Raw genomic sequence first — 23,294 nt, 5'->3', positions numbered from 1 at the left:
GTGATGCGTAGCCTGAAATTCCACGGTCGTTCAAAGAGCATGAGGTCAGTGAAGATTTCAGGAAGGAAGTGGGCTCTGAACAGAGCTTCAAAGATTGGTTTTAGTTTGGGTAGGTGGTGGTAAGAACACGGAGGCTGTAGGTGACGGGACCAGCATGAGAAAATATCAGTCAAGGAGGGTAGGGTAGGAGATACGGATGGTGGGGAGAAAAAAATGTGTGTTGGAGCAATGATTCATTCAACACGCAAGGAGCACCTAGTATGGGAAACTGCAATGCAATACAAGAGGTTGCAAAGGTGAGAACAATACAGATTCGAGACCTCAAGGAACTCCCAGCCCAGTAACAGGAAAATCAATGTCGATGCCTCTCTATACAGCAGCTTCATCCCTAGGTGATTCAGCCACAAGACGAGTTACTGAAAATTTCTTGGACAAGCTTCCTCCAGCTTAAAAAACTCACCAACACCCACTGAACAGATACGTATTGAATTTTGGCATTGTCCTAGCTGCTGGAGATGGGTCAGTGAATAGAGCAGACAGAACCCTCATGACCAGGGGGTAAGCTAAACATAGTTTTTGTTACTCGCTGGTTCCTCAAGAAACATAAAACATTATTTATTGCGTTGCAAGCTTTGAGAGGGCAAAATCAATAGAGAAATATCTTCTGGGGCTTTCAGAAGGATATTTAGAGCCCTGTCTGTGAAATACTCAGCGGTGTCTTTTACAGACTGTGCTCCTTTCTTGAGCAGCATTTGTAGTTTTGTCATCCATTCCATTGTGGTTTGGGTTTTGTGTTTTAGCACCTGCAAGATTTAAACTGGAAATTTCATCCTTTGTGTTTCAGCTCTTGTCACTCTAAATGTCTCTTGTCGGGTGAATCCGTATTGGCTCTTCATACAAATAAAATGCAAATCATATCCTTGCCAGAGCTAAACACTTATCTCAATGAAATCAGAACAAATATTTGAAGGTTCAAACTGAGCTGCATCGCTTAGCAGAATAAAGAGAAAAACACTGAATGCAACATGAATTTTCCTCTGAGATGAATTCAGAAGACAAGCCAAAAGCTCAGTAGAGATAAAAATACTTCTCATACCAAATGATGGGTTTGGATATCCAGAGCCATACAGCACACTTACTCCCTGGCTGTTTTTCTTTCACATGACATTTAATGTGGAGCCTCTGATTGCTTCTCACTCTTGAACATGCCATATTATATTTCACCAAGGAAAGCCAGTTAACTCCGAGGTCCAGGTCAAATGACCGTCCAAAGGGAGCGGCTTCCCTCATAAGCACGCAGGACCCAGGGTCTACCCACTGGTGGGCACAGAGGTTCTGCCTTTTCCTCTGTAACTCAATTCCTCCCTGATTCCTGGTCTCCTCACCTGCCAGCTCTGTGAGGCTGTGGAAGTCATCCTCCAGGCAGCGGCTTGGACGCATCAAATCAACATCAGTATATGCTATTCTATGTTTTATTTTTTGTAGATATTCTTCTTTATGTGTCCAAGAACTTAGAGTATGACCACACATATTACTACATTCTAAATGTGTTCTTTTAATACTTGGATAACTTTTTCAACGTAATTTGTTTCCTTTATAATTCTACCTATTTTATGATCTATGCTTAAAAACATCAACCTGAGATGTTGGTTGCCATGGGTCCATAGGTTGCCCATGAGGCCCGTAACCCCCAAATTGTTCAGAACCCCAAGTCCCGTACTTGGCTGGGAAGGAGTGGGGTCCTTCCTGTGACACACTCTCCTGTGGTTTCTTATGTTGTCCCCATAAGAAAGAGGCAGGTTTACTAAAAAGATTCATGGAAAAAGGTACCTAGAGAGCAACGTTCATTCACATAAATGGATTGCATTACATAGCTGGCATTCATAGTTACTTTTATTTTGTCGATGTATCTTTTGTTTGAAATCTAGGCAAAACCAAAACCAAAATGATTGTTAAAAATCATCATTAGAGTGAAACATTGTGTCTGATGGCAGGTCAACATCTCCAAGATGATTGAGCTGGGGAAATGAAAGTGTGTGCATAATTTCTGCGGTTTCCATAGCTACCGGGTGTGACCAATGAGCACTTTCCAAGGGAGCAGACTGACTTCCCGCCTAAATAACACAAGCGATTGCCCATCACTGAATCACTGATGCTGCAGACACCAAGTTTGATGCTTAGTGGACTCTATGTGGTTGAAATCAGCCCCTCTCTGCATTCTCAAAATGCAAAAGCCCGTGTGTGTAGGGGAGGGGATCCTTCCAAAGGGTGAGGTCCACCCATTCAGGAATAATCTTGAGAGGAAACTCAGACTGTCCTTTGGAACAAGGGATGCTACTTTATGTCATGTTCTGGTGATGGTGAATTTCATTTTTCACGTCTATATGGACTCTGATCCGAAGGAATTTCATCCTGTCATCTCATGCTTAATGAGGCTAAAAATTATTATTCTGCTTAACTAATAAAAGAAGAATAAAAACAGGATATTTACAAGCCCTAGATCTACAAATTCTCTAGAAATTCTTTCCTCAAGTGTCTAAATAGCACAAGGTCCAAACAAATTATAAGTCTATACCTATCCAATAATGCTGAGTATGTTTTTTTTAAAGTAATAAGGATTTTTTCAACAGAATTCTACCTTGAAGGCTACTCTTAGACAGCCTTTTGAAACATCCACTCAAATAGGCACAAAAGTAAATCATTTCTTTATGAAAAAATAAAGAAAACTACATGATTTGAAAAACTACAATTAATTTTGCTTATACCCAAAGTTGTAACTGCAGATAAACTTGTACAATCACTCATCTGAGTTTCTTGTGACTGTGTAACCCATTTGTTCGGGTGCACGTGACCTACATTTCTTGTCATGTTACATATTCACGGGCAAACTTTAAGAATTTTCAAAAGGATTATTCCCAGGCGTCGACCCTTGTATTACTGATGACGACTTGAGGAAGTTTGAAGTCACACTAGTCGTTGCTGAAATCGACTAAGCACATCAACGTGGGCTAGACGGTGGGCTTTACTCAGCTTCTTCCATGCACACCCCACAAAAATCCCATGGACTGGACGGGGCTGTCACTCCACAGACAGGTGAGGATGCTCCGTGTCTAGGTCAGCTCAGGCTGCCGTAACTAAACTCCGTAGGCTGGGTGGGTGACATGAGAGGAGCTCAGTCCTCACAGTTCTGGGGGCTGGAGGTCCAAGATCAAGGTGCTGGCTGATTGGTTCCCCTAAAGGCCCTCTTTCTGGGCTGCCTTCTCACTGTGCCCTCACATGGTGGAGGGTCCCCAGGTCTGGCCTCTTCCCCTTCTTGTGAGGGCACTAACCCCATCACGAAATCCCCACCCTCACGACCTCGTCCACATCTCACCACCTCCTGAAGGACCCACCTCCAAACACCATCACACAGGAGTTAGGGCTTCGCCATGTGAATCTGGGAGAGTCACATACATTATGTCCTTAACACTGAAGGTTTGAGGAGGTTAAGGAATTGCTTAGTGTTACAGAGCAAAGCAAGTGGTTAAAGATGGAGTGAGCCCTGAGACGTGCTAAGACACATGTTTACAATGGAATGACGGCTTTGGAACTCCACGGTGTGACTTCACCTTCCTCCCCACAAGCACCCAGTCAAAGAACCACTCAGCTTGCCGCTCTCCTGACTGGTGACCTCTTCTCCACACAATAAACAGAGCGACTCTTGCAGTTCTCAGCTTCGCCATATCAGCTTGTCACTCAGCCCTGCAGTGGCCTCCCATCCCCGTCAGGAGAAAACGGAAACGCCTCCATGGCTCTGAAGGTGTTCCTGGCACCCTCTGACTGTGACCTTGTCTGTGACCCCTGCTGGAGCCCACCATCCCATCTCTGTAACCATGCCCCGGCCCGCCCCAGGCTCTGTTCTTTATCCTCTTTTATTCATCACCAGAGCCCTCCGTGCTACCTGATAATACCTTATCCTAGGTTCTTTTGTTACTGTGTTTTCACACGTGCCTCCCTCAGTTGAATGCACGTTTCCCGTGAACAGAGACGTAGTTATGTTTGTGTTTCGATCACCAGCACCTCTAATACCACCTGGCATGTAGTAGATACTCGTAATCTGCTGAGCTTACAGATTGCTGAATGATGACTCTACGTGGTCCGAGTTTATCACTCCTATGGAGATAAAGAAGCCTGGCTCAGCGGTGCTGAGGGCTGTGTCTGAAATTCCCCCCGTTGGGAGAGGCAAAACCGGATCTGAAACCCATGTCTTCTTCCTTTACTGGTCCTTCCATCACCCACCCCTACCCTTCCCTGTAGGAACACGGAGTAAGGAGCAACCATCCCAATGAGAAAGGGGGAAGTGGGGAAAGCACTGCAGATTCACTGAGGGTCACATCTGCATCACATACGCACTAGGTCATCCCTCTACAATCATGAGGGGTAACGGTATCCTCACTTTATCTCTACAGACAGGCTCTACCGCTTGTACACACCACTCACCAAGTCGCTGGCAGAGCCTTTGCTCAAACCCTGTCTCTGATCTGGTGGTCCTGCCCTTACCCAGGAGATGCTGCCCCGGCCTCATAAACTCAGGAAGGAGTTTAAAGGAAGAGGATGGCTTCACCTTAGCTCATAGCCACATTTGCTGGAACTTATAAAACTCCTTGTCTCATACCCTTGTCCATCTGTTTACTACGAGGGTATTCAAAACTCAAATGAAAACCAGAAACGTCTGGGCTTTGAAAGCAATCTGTTAAAAACTATATATAACTCATGTATGGTTAAAGCCAAGAGTATACACATGAAGCCTGCGATCTGATCCCTTGGAGGAGCTGGGATGGTGTGGTTAAAGCAGACTTCGCAGTGTCGTTTTACACAGATTCCAGGGAAAGGTGAGCTGCAGGTGTACACAGAGACAAATTAGCGGTGCTCCTAGCTCCAGGCTGTTTAAATTATTTTTAGGCAGGAGACATACTGTACACACCGGGCTTTAGATGTGAGTAATTAACATGAAAAGCTTCCTTCCTCTTCCCCTGTAGTCACACTGAGCTGGATTGCTCTCTCTCTCTTCCCAGTTCCGTTGCCTGATATCTCATGTATTGTCCATCTTGCAGAGTGCCTATTTACTGAGGAAAATGTCCTTGTCACGTTGGCAAGGGAACCTGTTTTGTAAAACCAGTGGTGATGGGGGCAGCCACGCCCAGAGCCCATGAGGCAGAGGCCCTGTGGCTTCCCCGGTGCCACCACCTGAGACCTTGGCTGCCGGTCTGTGATGGACCACAGGCATCTGTATAGATTCACTAGCGTCTGCTCGGGGGTTGGGACAGGTTTATTTAGTTCACTGCCTGTCGGCTGAGACCTTCCCTCTAGCTTTACTCCTAGGCTTAGGAGACGCCAAGCCAAAGCAGAACGAAACAAAATAAAACCAAAACCAACAAAAGAAACAAACAAAAACCAAAACAAAACAGGAGCTGATGTAAGGGATTGTTTGAAAAAGCATGTCTTTGGCATCTGGACCAATTTCCCCTTTGTTCCTCCTGTATCAATATTTACAGCATCGCACAAGGCAAACTCGTTAAAATGAAGTCCCTGAGGCCTGTGATATCCTGGATTATCTAACACGGGTGACCACACACGCACGTGCACTCACACGCACAGTGCATGCTGAGGCATTTAACGTATTTGAGGAAGTTAACTTTCTCAGAACCGCACGGTTTCAGTTTCTATAAATAACCCAGAGGAAGGTAGAATCTATTACAAAAAACAGAAAAAAAGCCTATTTTTAAAAATGTTTAAAATTAGAGCCGTTTTGCTTTTGTTTCCACACAGAAACTACATTCTCAGAACCATTTAGTATAATCTGGACTGCCATTCCTGCCAGGGACATGAAAGTTGGGACCGTGGGGCTTGACCCCGGAGCAATAAAAGGGAAAGGGAGCTGAGGGAACCGTATTAACCTGACGTTTCCAGACTTGAGATTACTGTGTAGTCACATTGCCTACACAGTATTAATAAAACACACAAAATAAATGAAAGTTCTGATCATTCTAAAATGAGTCAGTGTATCAGTTCAGGCTGGCCTTGATGCCTCGGTAATTGCCGGTTTTGACAAGGCAGGTGGGGGGGTGCTGGGTGGTGCTTCACCCCTGATTCCAATGGGGCATCTAATCAGTTTGGGTGTTTTTAAACCACGAGACGATATATCGTCATCCTTCTGCATCTCCTTCTGAGGATGCGGGAATTCCTTCAGAGACAATTTCCTTGGGCGTCGTTCAGCATCAGAAAGCTCCACGCTCCTCACTTGTGATTCTGCAATAATTGTCATCGATGCTGAGAAAAGTTGTACAGCACGAAGTACAAGATGCAACCCGAGAACCAGTTGTGAAAGAAAAAGAAACTACGTTATGGTCATGAAAATCTGCCTTTGTATCATTATTTTAAGATTTCTCATATCAGCGATATCACATGGTATTTGCCTTTCACTGTCTGACTTACTTCACTTAGTATGATCATCTCTAGGTCCATCCATGTTGCTGCAAATGGCATTATCTCATTCTCTTTTATGGCTGAGTAATATTCCATTGTATCTATGTACCACATCTTCATCCATTCACCTGTCAATGGACATTTAGGTTGCTTCCATGTCTTGGCTACTGTAAACAGTGCTGCAATGAACATTAGGGTGCATGTGTCTTTTTAGAATTAGAGTTTCCTCTGGATATATGCCCAGAAGTGGGATCCTTGGATTATATGGTAACTCTATTTTTAGAGTTATTTACAGAACACACTCCTATATATAAAATAGATAACCCAGAAAGACCTGCTGTAGAGCACAGAGCACAGGAAACTACTCTCAATATCTTGTAGTAACCTATAAGGTAAAAGAATCTAAAATAGAATATATACATACATATATATGTGTATATATGTCACTGAGTCACTTTGCTGGACACCTGAAACTAACACAACATTGTAAATCAACTATATCCCAATAAAAAATAAAATAAATAATTAAAAAAAAAAAAAACTCTGCCTCCCTACATGGGCTCTGGGAATATTTGAAGCCAGACGAAAGGGAGAAGCAACATCTGAGCTCAGCAGCCCCCGAGCTGGGGTCCAGACCTCCACGCCTCTAACCCAGATCATCCCGAGGCCTCATTACGAACAGAGGAGCCACCGGGATGCTGTGAAAACCTACATCCCATCGTCCGGTGCCTCCAGGGTCTTCCCTTCACCCAGAGGAAATGCCAGCTGCTTAGGTGACCCAGGAGATGGACGCAGCCTGCCCCAGCCCAGCCCCCCTCTGCCGCCCAGGGCTCTCCAGCCACACCAGTTTGCTGGCTCTCCCTCCCCCTGAGGCCCGTTCCCCGCCATCCCTCCACCACGTCCGCCCTCTGGGACGAGTCCCCTAACCTCCTGCCTCCTCACTCGATGTCCGCCCTCTCAGCCACGCCTTCCCCAACCTCCTCATCTATGCTTTAAGGAGCAGGGAATCAACAGTAACCACCATTACTTAACATTCAGAGACCTCAGATGAGGGTAAAATATGAATTTCACTCTGCAGGGCTACAATATTTTCAGTTATGCCTCTGAGTTTACCCCAAAGAGGAGTGCAGAGTAATACAATTTAAAGAGAAGGAAAAGGAAGGGATTCCTCTGTAGGATGACAAGGTGACTTTCTGGCCTACTCCACTGACTAGCTTCCGGGTCAGTTAAACTCTAAATAGTTACTGATTTCCCATTCTACAGGACCTGGTAACCACTGAGTAACCACTGAGTGCATCAGAGAGCATGGGGCCCCGGTTTTGTTTTGAATGCTCATCGGAGGAAATTAAATACTCAAGAGAAATAACCCAAAAAAGTATACAATAAGGTTTTACTCATCGTTGAAGTATAGCAAAGCATTCTCTGCAATATTGACCAGATGGTTGAGCTGAAGTTAGAGGATGCTTAATTTGATGGGTGCCTGCAGTGACAAAAACTGCAAGGTTTTCTGTCCACATTCTATTGAATTAAATGCAGTTCAAATTTAAAGTACCTTGATACTACGCAAAGTTTTTCATAGGTAATGCAATATTATGAAGAGGAAAATGGACTCTTTCTAGCTTTGTGATTAATGAAAGCTGATTGTGACACATTTTTAGCCTCTAAATATAACATAAGATGGTAAGTTTTAGAAGAGACTTGATTATTCCTAGGCAGTCGCTGGCGAGGGTAGAAGATGTCTGGAGTTGATCAAGTAGTGGTCAGGGTTCTAGGTCACAGGGGAAAGATACAGAGTCAATATACATTTGGCTAAATTAAAAATTATTCTGATATTCTCTGGAATTTTAGCTTCGACATTTGCAAAACCATGTGAACGATCTACTTTTTGATCTCCCTTTCATGGGTAAAAAAGAACTTAAGTTATTTACAACACCTGTTATATTATTTAGACGATCATTAAATCTTAAATGCATATTAACAATGTATTTTAATTAAAGGATGAAAACAGATGTCACCATTAGCAAATATAATGGGGAGGAAATTACATCCTGTCACTTGTCTTGAAATGCACTCCAGAATGGCTTAGAAAATACGGTACCTAATGATGGCTGACTAATTCGCTATACTGTGCAAGTGGAATCCGGGAAGCCTGTATTGATATTTCCCTGCTTTTAAAAAATGGAAAAAAGGAAGCCTTTTTGGAATAAATGTCTTTGTCCTCAGATATTGAATTTAGGCTCTAAAAGTAGGGTATTTACTGGTGCTGCTTTTAAAAATCTGAACTCAACCTAGTTACTTTATTTTATTATTCTAAATCCTACTTACATATTGCAATCCATTAAAAAATAATGTTAGATGTCACAGAACAAAAACAGATGCTTTATCTGATTTGAGTTCACTATTTTCTCTGTACTTTATAAAAAGAGCCAGTATTTTATGGAGTACTTACTAGTGTCCGTACCTCCGTAAGTACTCTACACGTATTAGCTGTTTTAATCCTCACAACCTCATAAGTAGGTAGGCATTATCAACCCCATTTCATAGATGAAAATGTGAGGTCTTAGACTGTAAAATAACTTGCCGGGCCACAGAGTTGATACAAGAAAGAGCCCAGGAAAGATTTGCACCCAGGAATCTGACCCCAGGAAACCTGGGCTCTGTCTCTGCTGTTTTCTCCAGTATTTCGTGTGTGCGAAATTCAAAACCAGAGAAATATGTTGCTGTCCTCACTTCCGGGGGCAAGAAGCAGGTAATCCGTTTCCCTTCCAGACCCAGAGGAGGGTTGGCATGACTTTATCACACTCTTTCTAGGGATGAGACTGAATGTCTGACCAGACAAGTCAGGAGAGTTACTGGTGGCCAAACAGAGACCTGACAGCTGGAGTGGGTAACCTCTAACCTTGACCATTGGGAGGACTTGTTCACAGAGGCGCTCATTAGGTGTCTGCAAATTAGAGCGTGTTGCCTGTCTCACTTATTTCTGTGGCTCTTTTGTTTCTAGGAAACAAAGAAGCTTACAGAGCTTTGTGGAGCCGTTAACATTTTAAAGGAATTATTCTGATCGCGTATTACACGTATAAGGTAGTATATGTCCAAGTTACATTGAAAGGGTCCCCTTAGCCACCATATCCCAGATCATATTTTATCATTCAAAAGAGCAAGCAGCAAAACTTGGTTAACTCACGAATAAGAAGGATAAATTCAGTGTGCATAAATTTATCAGACATTAAAAGCCAAAGGGAAAATAATTTTGACATGTTAGGAGTTTTCTGTGTCATTCATCCAGTCACCATTTCAGAGTGTTGAGGGTGCTTGTGATACACATAACCTACATCTCTCAGTTCCAACAGCCTTAATGATAATAGTCCTTTTTAAAATATCAGATTTTAGGATCTCCTTTCTCTCTTTCTGTTTGGGTGAATTAGCAGTGAACATTTTTAAAAGTGCTGAAAAAGATTTCAGATGAAATTATGTGCTTCCCCCGGTGGCTAAATGAGTAACCTGTTCAAAGTATAAAAATGATTCTCTCTTGGGCACAGTTTTCAGGTTTAGGCTCTGGTATATCTCAAGCGTTAGAAAGCCGTGATATTATCCCATCATTTAGAAGGAATAGCTCTAGGCCCTACGACAAGCTTCTACACATGCAGGCACTCAATATGCAGGAGCCACAGGGAGGGTGTTTCTTGGGAGATGAAGTGGAACAAAAATTTTAACATGTGCGAGGGGGCGTCTGTGTCCTGAGATGCTCACTTGATGCTCACTCAGGAGTGGTCTCCTGTGGTAAAGTGAAAACGGAATTAAAAATAAATGCTTGACTGAAGTAACAAGCTATAAAACACTCACAGCTAATCATCAGCTCTGCTCTCTTTTCTCCTGTCATCTCTCTGTGCTTTCAGAACCCTGTGGGATGCTGATTGGGTGAACTACATCTTTAACAGTGCTAAATGGAGGACAAACAAACAAAACAAAGCAAAACAAACGAGGAGGAAAAATATGTGACAAAACCCTTAATGCATAATTTCTGTAAGGGCGTGTGGAATGAGGGTCCTCCACAAAAGAGCAGAAATTGCAACACTGTATACATTTCTCTTTTGTTCTTTTCCAGCTACCTCTGAAAACACATTTTTTTTCTAATAAGTTATACCTCCTGCTGATTGGTCTAGTTTGATTTTAACACATTCAATATTTTCAAGAAAAACAGTTTCAACAACTAAGAATTAAATGGATTGATTAAAAATAAAAATCTTTAGTGCCATCTGCTGGACATTTGCAATAAGTAAAAAGTATACTCGTTTTCAAGACTCAGTATGGTCTTAAACACAAACTGAAAAATATTTTTTTCACCTGTAGTAATATTTTAAATTACTCAACAATATCTGGGGTAAATTTCTGAATTGCTGAAATGTTTAGGATAGGTATAGTATTATCTATATATCTATCTATATATAAATGGATTATAGATTCATTTTATGTATATATTATTACAACCTTTCTTTGAGAGTAAAGTTTTTTACAGACTTTCTTTTGTACAGCAGTTTTAGGCTGACAGCAAAATCGAGGGGAAGGTGCAGAGATTTCCCGTGTACCTCCTGCCTCCACGCATGCACAGACTCCTCCCCCATCATCACCATCCCCCATCCCCGCCAGGTGCATCTGTTTCGAGTGGTGCCCTACAATGACACATCAGTATCACCCAGAGTCCGCAGTTTACCTTAGGGTTCACCCTTGGTGTTGTTCATTCTATGGGTTTGACCAAATGTATAAGGAGATGTATCCACCACTATAATATCGTGCAGAGTAGTTTCACTGCCCTAAAAATCCTCTGGGATCCACCTATTCATCCCTCTCTCCCTGCAACCCCTCCTATGATTATTTTTAAAACCTACAAATCCTAATATGTACATATCTGTGATTCATAGAATTGTAAGTTTTAAACAATGGTGGATATCACATTAAATTATATAACGTAATAGTTACATTTTCAGCATCTCTTCACACAAGCAGTCCTCCAAATTTTGCATTTATAATTAAAATTTAATTATGTGATGAAGAGTATTTTTAACAAGTAATATGAAGGATGAAGGATGTATAAAAAAATGCCTTCATTTTCTAATTTAACCTTAATGTAGGGATCTCTACTATTTTATAGTCCTCAGATAATCTACACCAGGATTACCTGGGTTGACAATTTAAAAGGCAGGTTCCTGAGATTTACCCCACACCTACTGACTCAGAAGCACCTGAGGTTAAGGTGCATTTTAATAAGCCCATTAGATAATTTTGATACCTACTATGTTTGAGAACACCAAGGAAACGTCCCTCACAAATCAATAACTTTCCATCCTTCAGCCGTATTCACATAAGCATCTGAAGATAGGAAGGTATAGTGGAAAGTTGGAAATACAGGACCTAATTATTCACAAACCAGTTTTACGACCTTGTGTAAGTAACAAAGTATGGGCCTAGGTTTTCCCATTTATAAAATGAGATCCTTCTCCCCAGAGATCTTCAAAGTCCCTCCTGTGTCTCTATTTTCCTAAATCTCAATGTTTCCATTTAAAACCAGGTGTTGGAATCTTTCCTATATCTTTTCTCACTCTGAGAATGGGGTTCAAATGATTCCAAAGTTATGAACCCCAAGTCCTAGCAAAGAAGCAAGGGGCTTGGTCCAAATCTGTACAGCCGGATTTCTTTCTTTAGAGGGGCGGCGTGCCACGTGGCTGGGGGGATCTTAGTTCCCCGGCCAGGGATGGAACCACGGCCCTCTGCAATGAAAGCCTGGAGTCCTAACCACTGGACCTCCAGGGAATTCCCCACACCTGGATTTCTTAAATGTCAGGAACCATTCACAGGGTTGAAAAAGAAAACAAAGGTGAAATGTAGGATAATTTGAACTTGTACCAAAAGAAAGCTAACATGGTCATATAGAGAATTAGTATATTGTGGTCCTACAGATCAGTGAAAAATTAACCTAAGTAAATTTAGATTAAGTTATTGGTAAATTAAAGGTTTATAATACTTGGTAGGGGTTCAGGTTGCAAAAGGCAGTTCAAGGCTGGAAGGAAAATACACTGCTGTGAAAGTAATCTCTCTTGAATTATGTGAATTTGCAGCTGTAATCATTTCCTTTTGAAGAAAGGAAATACATATGCCAAACACCTATAAACAGCTTGTTACATTATATATGTTTAATATAATCTGAAAACTTTGCAAAAATACATTTACACATTTTAACCAAGACTAGTTGTTCCTCTAAGAAACAAAAAAAAATGCTTAATTTAGTCAAGAATAATAGCAAATCATAAACCTTTCTTAATTTTGTGAATAGAGTCTAGAAGTTTACATTTTGTTAAAATAAATCAAGTTTTATTTTCATGATCAAATTACATTACAATTTTTTTCAGATTTCAGCATGATGTCTTTTTCTAATTGAAGTATAGTTGATTTACAATACTATATTTATGTTTATTTATATGATATTTCAGGCAAATAGCATAGTGATTCAATATTTTTATAGATTATACTCCATTTAAAGTTATTACCAAATAGTGGCTATATTTCCCTGTGCTTCACAATATATCCTTGTACGTTATTAATTTTATACATAGTAGTTTCTATCTCTTAATCTTCTATTCCTATCTTGACCCTCCCCCATTCCTCTCCCCGCTGGTAACCACTAATTTGTTCTCTATAACTGTGAGTCTCTTTCTGTTTTGTTATATTCACTGATTTGTTTTATTTTTTTATTTTTTGTTTTTGTCGGTACGCGGGCCTCTCACTGTTGTGGCCTCTCCCGTTGCGGAGCACAGGCTCCGGACGTGCAGGCTCAGCGGCCATGGCTCACGGGCCCAGCCGCTCCGCGGCATGTGGGATCTTCCCGGACCGGGGCAGGAACCCGCGTCCCCTGCATCGGCAGGTGGACTCTCAACCACTGCGCCACTAGGGAAGCCCTGTTTTATTTTTTTAAATTCCACATATAAGTTATATCATACAGCATTTGTCTTTGTCTGACTTATTTCATTAAGGATAATACTCCCTAGGTCCATCTTCCTTGTTGCAAATGACAGAATTTCATTCTTTTTTTATGACTAATATTCCATTAGATAGATAGATAGATAGATAGATAGATAGATAGATAGATAGATGTGATATATATCACTTCTTATTTAGCCATTCATCTCTTGATGGACTTAGGTTGCTTCCATATCTTGGCTATTCTCAATAGTGATGCTATGAACATTGGGGTGCATGTATCTTTTCAAATTAGTGGTGTTTTTGTATTTTTCAGGCATGTATACCGAGGAGTGGGATTGCTGGATCGTGTGGTAGATTTATTTATACTTTTTTGGGAAACCTCCCTACTGTTTTCCACAGTGGCTGCACCAATTTACATTCCTACCAACAGTGTACATTAGGCTTTGAAGAGAAAAAAATAATCTCTAATGTAGGGAAGCTGATCTCCATATACAAAAGAAAAGAACCATTTTCTGAACCATTTATCATTTATCTGAATCATTTATCTTTACCAAAAGAACCATTTATCAAAAAGCCTTAAATAAAGTAATAAATTAAGTGAAACTCATATCTTCTTATGTTGTTCTCTTTGTACCCCCAGGGACTCAAGCAGTGCCTGTTGTACAGCTGGAGCTCAATAAATGTTTGTTGAATTGCTGTTTGTAAGATTCTACTGTGTTTGGTAACTAGGGAGAAAATCTGATGCAATGGTAGGTCTAAGGTATATGAGAAGGGTTTGTGAGAGGTGCTGATAGATAATTGGGAACAAGGAGAATCCCCTTGGATCCCAGGATGAGCAATGGACTACCTTAGAAATCATATTTTAGCAGCCGATTGACGTGATTTGTTCAGTGTATCAGACAGTATGAAAGATGAACCAGAGTGAGGGAACCCATCGGCCAGAGCCTAGTAAAAAGTCGATGAAATAATGCAGGCTAAGAATAATGAAGGTCTTCATCACAGGTGGTAGATTGGGCTGTGCCTCTCATCACCACAGAGGGAAGGTTTTTTTGTGTTTGATTGCATGTGTGTCTTGTATCTGAGTCTGAGGTTTACCTTGATTTGTGGTCTTGCAATTTGCTTACTAGATGAAAAGGACTGGACAGACACAAATACATATATGTGTATGTGAGTTTCTTAGGGGACGGCATCTATCAAAAGAAATTTCCTGATGGAGGCTAAATGCTTCCTAGAGTGGGCATTAGGGGTGCTTAGTGTTTGGGGGGAGAGGGAGAGAGAGAGAGAGAGAGAGAGAATGAATGAAGGTGAATGAGAATCCCTAGACTCAGCTATTGCTCACTTCAGGTGCAGTGGAAGGAATTAAGAAATTTGACCTAAAGCAGAAGATTGTAGATAAAGTGGAAGACTGACCCTCACAACCTCTGTTCCAGACTCCTTCCAGGGAGTATTATGAAGAAGCCAGAAACCTAACAACTAAATTCCATGGATTCTCTTGCAGCTGGAATCCTTGATGTGATTTAGGATCCCCTAGTCCGATGCACGGGCCTGAGACTTGAACTGAACCTGAGTTAATGGAGGGCCACGCGGCATCTGGGCGTTGACCTTGCTGGTCTCTTTAGCGGCTCAGTGTGACTGTGGTGGTGGAGTCCAGACAAGAGCATCTCAGCCGGGGAGGTGGGGCTCCAGCCATTTGGACACTGGCTTTCTGATTCTACAGCAGCGGTCCCCAGCCTTTTGGGCACCAGGGACTGGTTTCATGGAAGACAGTTTTTCCACGGACGGAAATGGGGAATGGTTCAGGCAGTAATGTGAGCGATGGGGAGAGGCAGATGAAGCCTCCCTCGCTCACCCACCGCTCACCTCCTGCTGTGCAGCCCGGGATCCCTGTTCTTACAGTTTCCTGGCTGAGGACCTTTCAGTAGCTGGTTTTATGCTTTTGTTTTGGAGATCATTCCTGGAGATCAGACCCAGAACCCACTTCTATCCCCCTTCCAACAGTTTTATAGCACCAAATTCTATTACTTAACCTTTTTGCTTAAAAGACTGTGATGTTTTTTTATTTTCAACCCAATTCTGACACAAGGGACCATTCTTTCCAACCATTTTTTAAAAAAATTAGTCACCCCTGGAGTGCACTGGAATTTTACTGCCCCTCTGTTACAGAGTAGAATCAAAGAGACAGTTTCACGAAAAAGGGGACAATTGTGTTTTGGGACCAAGAAACCATTTTTTAACTGCACCTGTGTTTTGACTTCATGGGCAGTTATGTATAATTGTCAGGCTGTCATTCACTAGAACATACACAGTGGAGGCTTGTTTGCTGATACACAAAGACTCTAAAAGGTGATTTGGTTTCAACTACACTTCTGAGATATTTGGGAGCATTCGTGATTACTTTATTATTTTCTTAGCATGCTTTCCTATTTCTTTGCTTAAGTACTTACATTAATACCACCATGAGCCAGATTTTTATTATTTCAGAGAATAGTTCAAGTTCCAACTCATCTAGGAAAATGTTTTGGACCAGCTAAGCCAAATAAATCTCCCTGATCCTTTCACCCAGAATGATTATTTTCTAAAGAACAATTTCTTTCCGTTCTTTATATATGTTGCCATAAACTGCTAATTTTTTTTTACATATGACTTACCTTCTAAGCACAGTGTGCATACCTTGGAGTCAAGAAGTGTGCTTTACAGTTGAGGTTAGGGTGAGTTTTTCAACAATAGAGTTTGATGTCAAAAATTTCTAAAACAAGCCTCCAGGGTATCAGGCTAGCCGATGTTTAATTTCGGTCACTGTCAGGGCTCCTTCCCATACATCCCCCAGGTCTTTGGAGGCACTTAAGCGATCCAGCCTTCTCAGAAGAACTCTCCTGGCTTAAACCTCCCCATCACTATTGGCATGGGCCCTTGATCGTGGCTTGTTGTATGTGTTCTGTGCCACAGTTGGGAAAGGAAATATAGACCATGCTTGCTTTTCTCAGTACCCTTGTATATACGTCCCAAAGCAGCTCTCCATCTCAGGTGCTACATGCAAACTGCTCTGGTCTCTGCCCCTCCCTTCCTCTTGGGGAAAGCCCTCATCTTCCTTCGGGACCTGTAACTTTGGCTTTTGAAACTTCAAAGCACTGGTTCCCATCCCCTCCTACTGCAGAAAAATGTAGCCTAGACTTCACCAAGGAGAGCCGGGAAGAAAGGTGGGATTTTGGTCCTCTAGCTTCTGACCACTTTGGGGATGGAGGAAGGAGAAACACAAAACAGAAGTAAATGAGGCGCCGTGTCAATGAACAGAGATTCCTCTTCATCCCCCCATCACCAGTCACTCGGCATCTATCTGTGTGCCCTATTTATAGTAAGTGATCAACAAATACGCATTAACTGGTAAGGATGTTATTAATAACTTCCCGCTTAAATGATTTATTTTGCATTATAGGGTGATATAGATATATATTCTTTTTTTTTTTTTTTTGGAAAATTGTTTTGGCTACACCAAGTGGCTTTGTTCCCTGACCACGGACTGAACCAGCACCCTTGGCTGTGAGAGCACAGAGCCCTAACCACTGGACCACCAGGGAATTCCCAGGATGATATTTATATTTTAGATGTATAGAGAATGATATTTAGTTTTATAGGCATTCATCTTTATTTCCTTCAAATACGTGCCACTAACCACCCAAACAACTTGTTTACAACTGGAATCTTGGAGTTTCTTCAATTGAGCACACAGATATTAAAATAATACAATGATTGTTACATAGTGAAACAATGGAAAAAATCACATCCATGGAGAAAACCAAAGTTTCTATATCAATGCTTTTCTTCTGATAGCATTGCATCTTTTAGAATGCTCTCCATTTTCTCTGTAGAAAATTTAAATCAGAGATCTGTGATCATATATTTTGTCGACCTTGCTAATCAATAAGAATATCTTGTTAATTCTAAAATAGAAATGTACAGATAAATTTCACAAAAAGATTCTACATTTGCAGTCCTGCATTTACTGTAATACCATAAAGTCAAATATGAATTTCCATGCATTATTCATAGTAGAACACTGTCACATATTTGATATGGATTAAAGCATTAAAACATCAGATACAAAAAATAAATATACTATTTATGGTTTCAGTACCAGTATCCTGATTCCAGAAGCAAATCTTATTATGAGGACAGCATCTTGACAGTGAGTGATCTCAGAGTGATGTGAGGGGAATACAGATTGAGAAAAGGGCATGAAGGTTGGTTTTTTAAGAGATAGTTTAGTAGAGCACTGCACAGGGTTATGGAATAAGTAGATTTTGAAGAAGTGGAAGTCATGAAGGCCGCTCTTCCCTCCCTCCCTCCCTTCCTTCCTGTTTTTCTTTCATAATTTCTGCTGGTAAAAAGGAGGAGTACACTGGGAAATAAGTCAGCCAGGTTGATGGGGACTTGGGTTGGGCTTTTTCTTTCATTGCAGAATAAGGGAGTCCTGTCTATAGGTAGAGGAAGAAGCCCAGGAAGAAAGAGGTGTGAGGATGTAACATGAGTTCTGTGCTGAGAAACGGCACAATCTTGCTTCTTTCACTCTGCTCCCTGTGGTGGTATCCAAACCAGTCATATGAACACGGCCCATTGCTGGAACCAAGGAAGAATTTTAAATGCACACGAGAAGAGGGTACAGATGCGTCCAGGCCACCAAGACATGGCATCCAGGAGGCTGTGAGTCCTGGCCGGGTCTGGAGTGATGCCTGTGGGGGGAGACACTTGGGCACATCCTTCTGGGAGGAGAGCTCTGTCCCCTGGTGGCTCTCGTCCTTAGGAACTACTCTGTGGGCTGGATTTTTCCCCACTTTTGGTGAGACTGGAAGAGAACGCCCCTCTAAGGCATCCCACAGAGAAAGCGAGAACCGGAGACCTCACTCAGACCCCAATCAAGAAGCCTCATCTCACCAACCCTCTTTCTGTGGCCTCTGGGGAAAGAGTCATTGCTTCCTGTGCACCTAGCATGGCCTGGAAGACCCCACGGTCTAAGTTGTACCAGCACTCAGCAGACCATCACTGGGTTCTCAAGTCACCAAAATAACTTTTTGAGTGTTTCAGAAGGGCACAGTCGCTTGAAGTCAATTTTGGGAATAAATACCATAGAGGAGCTGAGAAATGAGGGGAAGTAGAATTGACTGAGACTATAGCATCTGTAGAAGCATCATGACTGAGCTCATTGGCAGACCTTTTGTTTTTCCATGGTCAGCTTTGTTCACATACCATCAATTAGCCACGATCGAAAATGGACATTTCCTCCCTGTGAGCGCTTTCCTGAGTCCAGAAACACTTTCATTTGCAAGTTGAATCTGCATTTATTCTCATGCTTTGTGTGAGCTCAATATAAGATCTGAAGTATGTGAAATTATTTATGTATGTATTTTTAATATTTTATTTTTATACAATTTTTAAAGGTTACACTCAATTTACAGTTCTTACTAAATATTGGCTGTATTCCCCGTGTTGTACAGTACATCCTTGCAGCCCATCTTACACCCAAGAGTTTGTACTTCCTACTCCCCCTTCCCTGTATTTCCCCTCCCCCCTCCCCACTGGTAACCACTAGTTTGTTCTCTATATCTGTGAGTCTGCTTCTTTTATGTTATATTCACTAGTTTGTAGTATTTCTTAGATTCCACATGCAAGTGATATCATACAGTATTTGTCTTTATCTGTCCGACTTATTTTATTGGCCACACCACGCAGCTTGTGAGATCTTAGTTCCCTGGCCAGGGATTAAACCCAGGCCCTGGCAGTGAAAATGCTGAGTCCTAACCACTGGACCACTAGGGAATTCCCTGTCTGATTTATTTCACTTAGCATAATGTCCTCCAAGTCCATCCATGTTGCTGCAAATGGCAAAATTTCTTTCTTTTTTATGGCTGAGTAATATTCCATTGTATATATGCCACATCTTCTTTATCCATTCATCTGTTGATGGACACTAGCTTGCTTCCATGTCTTGGCAACGGTAAATAATGCTGCTATGAACACTGAGGTGCATGTATCTTTTCAAATTAGTGTTTTTTTCAGATATATAGCCAGACGTGGCATTGCCAGATCATATGATAGCTCTATTTTTTAGTTTTTTGAGAAACCTCCACACTGTTTTCCACAGTGTCTGCACAAATTTACATTCCCACCAAAAGTGTACAAGGGTTCCCTTTTCTCCACATCCTCTCCAGCATTTGTTATTTGTGTTCTTTTTGATGATGGCCATTCTGACAGGTGTGAGGTGATATCTCATTGTGGTTTTGATTTGCATTTCCCTGATGATTAGTGACATTGAGAACCTTTTCATGTACCTGTTGGCCACCTGTATGTCTTCTTTGGAAAAATGTCTATTCAGTTCTTCTGCCCATTGTTTAATTGGGTTGTTTTGGTTGTTGAGTTGTATTAGCTGTTTATATATGTTGGATATTAACCCCTTATCAGTCATATCATTTGCAAATATTGTCACCCATTCAGTAGGTTGTCTTTGCATTTTGTCGATGGTTTCCTTTGCTTTGCGAAAGCTTTTAAGTATAATTAGGTCCCATTTGTTTATTTTTGCTTTTATTTCCTTTACTTTAGGAGATGGATCCAAAAAATAATGCTTTGATTTATGTCAAAGAGTGTTCTGCCTATGTTTTCCTCTAGGTGTTTTATAGTATCTGGTCTTACATTTAGGTCTCTAAACCATTTTGAGTTTATTTTTTTATATAGTGTTAGAGAATATCCTAATTTCATTCTTTTACTAAAGTATACAAATTTAGAATGATATATTCAGGTAGAAAATAAAGCAAAGCCCCAAACAAAATTAGTTTCAATAAAACGGGAATAATAATACTGTCTACTTCATAAAGTTATTATGTGGTTAAACATATGCATTTCTTCTTAAAATTAGGTTCCATAAATGGTCAAGTCTTCTGTAGATTTTAATGCTGTCAAATACATTCACTTTTTCAGTTCTTTAATAGCAGTCATTTGTTAGCCAGTGATACCTAATGAGATAGAAATAAATTTTTCCTTCTTTATATTATAAAATATTTCATACATACAGGAGTATTATGTAACATATATGTAAAGCATAAAGAAAAAGAACAAAACATACATCATACATTCACCATGAAGCTTAAGAAAAAAAACACTTCTATTACTTTTGAGGCCCACAGCTGGAAAAATTTCATATCGCTATGAAAAAATATTTATTTGTTGAGTACATTTATTGTTCAGTATGTTTACTGCACTCAACAAGTTAAAACAAGTTTAGTTTACTGGACAGATGTATACATATACATATAGAAACGTGTTCATTGTGTTGTTCAAACCTCCCTATCATTATTTATTTTTGATCTGTCTGATCTGTCAGCCACACAGAGAGAGATGTGTAAAAATATTCTACTCTGATGGTAGATTTCTCTGTCCTAATAGTTTTATCAGTTTTTTGGCTTTATAGGTTATTATATGCAATCAAGTTTAGAATTGTCACATACAACACGAAATGAACACTTCTTTAATAGTAACACCCTCTTTATCTCAAGTAATGCTTTTTGCCTTACGTATTACACCAGTTTTGTTTTGCTGTTGTTGCTGTTTTGTTATTGTTACCCTTTCCCTGGAATATCTTTTTTCCATCATTTTATTTAAAACATTCTGTGCTTTTATAGTTTGGGTATTTCTCTTCTAAACCTCATTTAGCTGAATTTTTTAAGTCTAACTTGATGAACTTTGTCTTTTCATAATGCTGTAGTCCATTACACTTACCGTGACTCCTGACATGTTGGATTGTTTCTGCCATCACATGCTCTATTTCTAATTGTCTGTGTTTGTTTGTTTCAATTCTTATCTTCTTTGGATTGACTTTTTTCTCATTCCATGTTTTTCTATCTCCAGATTTGGATGTTATACACTGTACTTCAATAATTTTTGGTGGCTGCCTAACTGGAATTTTTATTTTCAGTCACATGTGCAAAAGTTAAATCTGAAGTTCTCGCTCACAGAGACTCTGTCCATGTCCCCAGGGCAGCTGTCAGCTTCAGAGCTATATCATCTCGGAATTACTGCTCCCGTTTCATACTTCTCCTTTGAGGAACTCAACTCCATACTCTCTCCTCAGCTCAAACATGAATTAAAAGTTATCCTTTTAAATATTTTATCCAGCATTTTTGGCAGTAAGATTTTCCAGGATATTTAGTCTTCAGTATAAACGCATTTGTTTTTGTTTTTGTTTTTTCTCAAGACGGACTAAAAAATATATTTATATATATGTATGACTTTTCCATTCAGCAAAGATGTATTGGCTACTACTAAGGGGACGTATGTTTTTATTAGCTGGCTGAACTGTGCACTTCTAACACTATTTACTGTTTGGTAGAAGAGAAGTGTCATGTACAGAAACAGTAATAATATATGGTAGAAATAATATTAAGTAGCCTGTGAGGGACCAGAGGAAACGCTATGAGATGCATTAGAGAAAGGTTTCATCTCAGTGCTCTGCACAAATATATTGTACAAAGGTTTCCTGAAACAGATGCCTTTTGATTGGACCCTATAGGATGGATAAAAGTCCTTTACGTTTGAATTTTTAAAAGTCAGAAAGACTTTGATTTTCAAGCTGTTATGCCTTAGTATAAATCATATACTAAATCAGGAGTTGACAACCAGGTGCACGGGCTAAATCTGGCCTACCATCTTTTTTTGTAAATAAAGTTTTATTGGAACACAGCCATGCTTACAATTTATGTACTGTCTATGCTACTTTCCTGCTACAGCAGTACAGCTGAGTAGTTGCCAACCGATATTGCCTGGCCCACAAATTCTGAAATATTTACAAACTGGCCTTTTACCGTAAAGTTTGCCAGCACCCAAACCAAAACATGTTCTGTATCATTATACGTTTATAGGGAAGCTTTTTCTTTAGCCTAGCTTTCTCCTTCTCATTTATATATATATATATATATATATATATATATAATTTAAATATGTTTGACTTGGTGGTTCTCACAATAAATATTTATTCATGCACTCCCTGTCTGCTCAGCTCAGCATTTTGGAATGGGTCAAACAGCTCTTCAATAAATTGATCAGACATTCTTGCATGCATTAAATAAAATATCACAATATCCTCTCTGAACTGAAATTAGCTGGCCCTTAAACTGGGAAGGGTTTCAGATTCTAAACTACTTTATACGCTAGTGCAACTATGTTTGCTTTAATTATGAGAATTAAAATAGAAAAAAGTGTCAGTTGGCAAAGCAGGAAAGGGATTTGAGAATTTTTAAAGTAATAATTAAAGTTCTGCTCAAAAGCTGTTGATGTTAAAATGAAAATATAATGAAATCCCCGTACTTCAAACACTGCAGTGCTCGGACTTCACTTGTTGAATGCAGTTTCCAGGGAGTCCCAGTTCCCCACAGTTATCATAGATGTGGAGCATCACGCTAACTGCCTTAACTGACAATAGCATGTGTGTTCTCTGATCCTGGGGAAACTCACATCCAGCAAACGAGCTTAGATACACAGATACATCTGCTTAGACATTTCCCACGAGTTTCTCTTTTGGTGTAAGAGCCAATGACTATTAAGCCTGGGACAATTTTCTTAGTTCTCATCAACAAAATGAAGGCTTCCTTTCTCTGGAGAATCACCGGCTGTCACGGTGCTCTGTACAGAACATGGAACCGTTTCTGTTTGTAGCAGTTTGAGAGAGAGGGGTTTGGACTAATGGGGAGCGGAGGAAACTTCAACCATATTAAGTGTGAATGTTCTTGGGGAAATGCTTTGCCTCAACAAATGTAGTTGCCCGAAGTCCAGCAGTTATCAATAAAGAGTAATAGCAACTCTCATACGTATGA

At 40.5% G+C, this 23,294-nt stretch overlaps 1 protein-coding gene across 21 annotated transcripts in view; it reads left to right on the top strand.

The window, feature by feature from the left end:
• Window positions 1-23,294, top strand: part of RIMS1 (regulating synaptic membrane exocytosis 1) — a 474,653-nt gene that overhangs the window by 169,767 nt on the left and 281,592 nt on the right. The gene's annotated exons all lie outside the window — the stretch shown is intronic.

The sequence above is a fragment of the Delphinus delphis genome, chromosome 14 (assembly GCF_949987515.2).
Source record: "Delphinus delphis chromosome 14, mDelDel1.2, whole genome shotgun sequence".
In the NCBI taxonomy this organism is placed as follows: domain Eukaryota; kingdom Metazoa; phylum Chordata; class Mammalia; order Artiodactyla; family Delphinidae; genus Delphinus; species Delphinus delphis.
The sequence above is the reverse complement of the archived record's forward strand: the minus strand, read 5'-3'. Positions and strand labels throughout refer to the sequence as shown.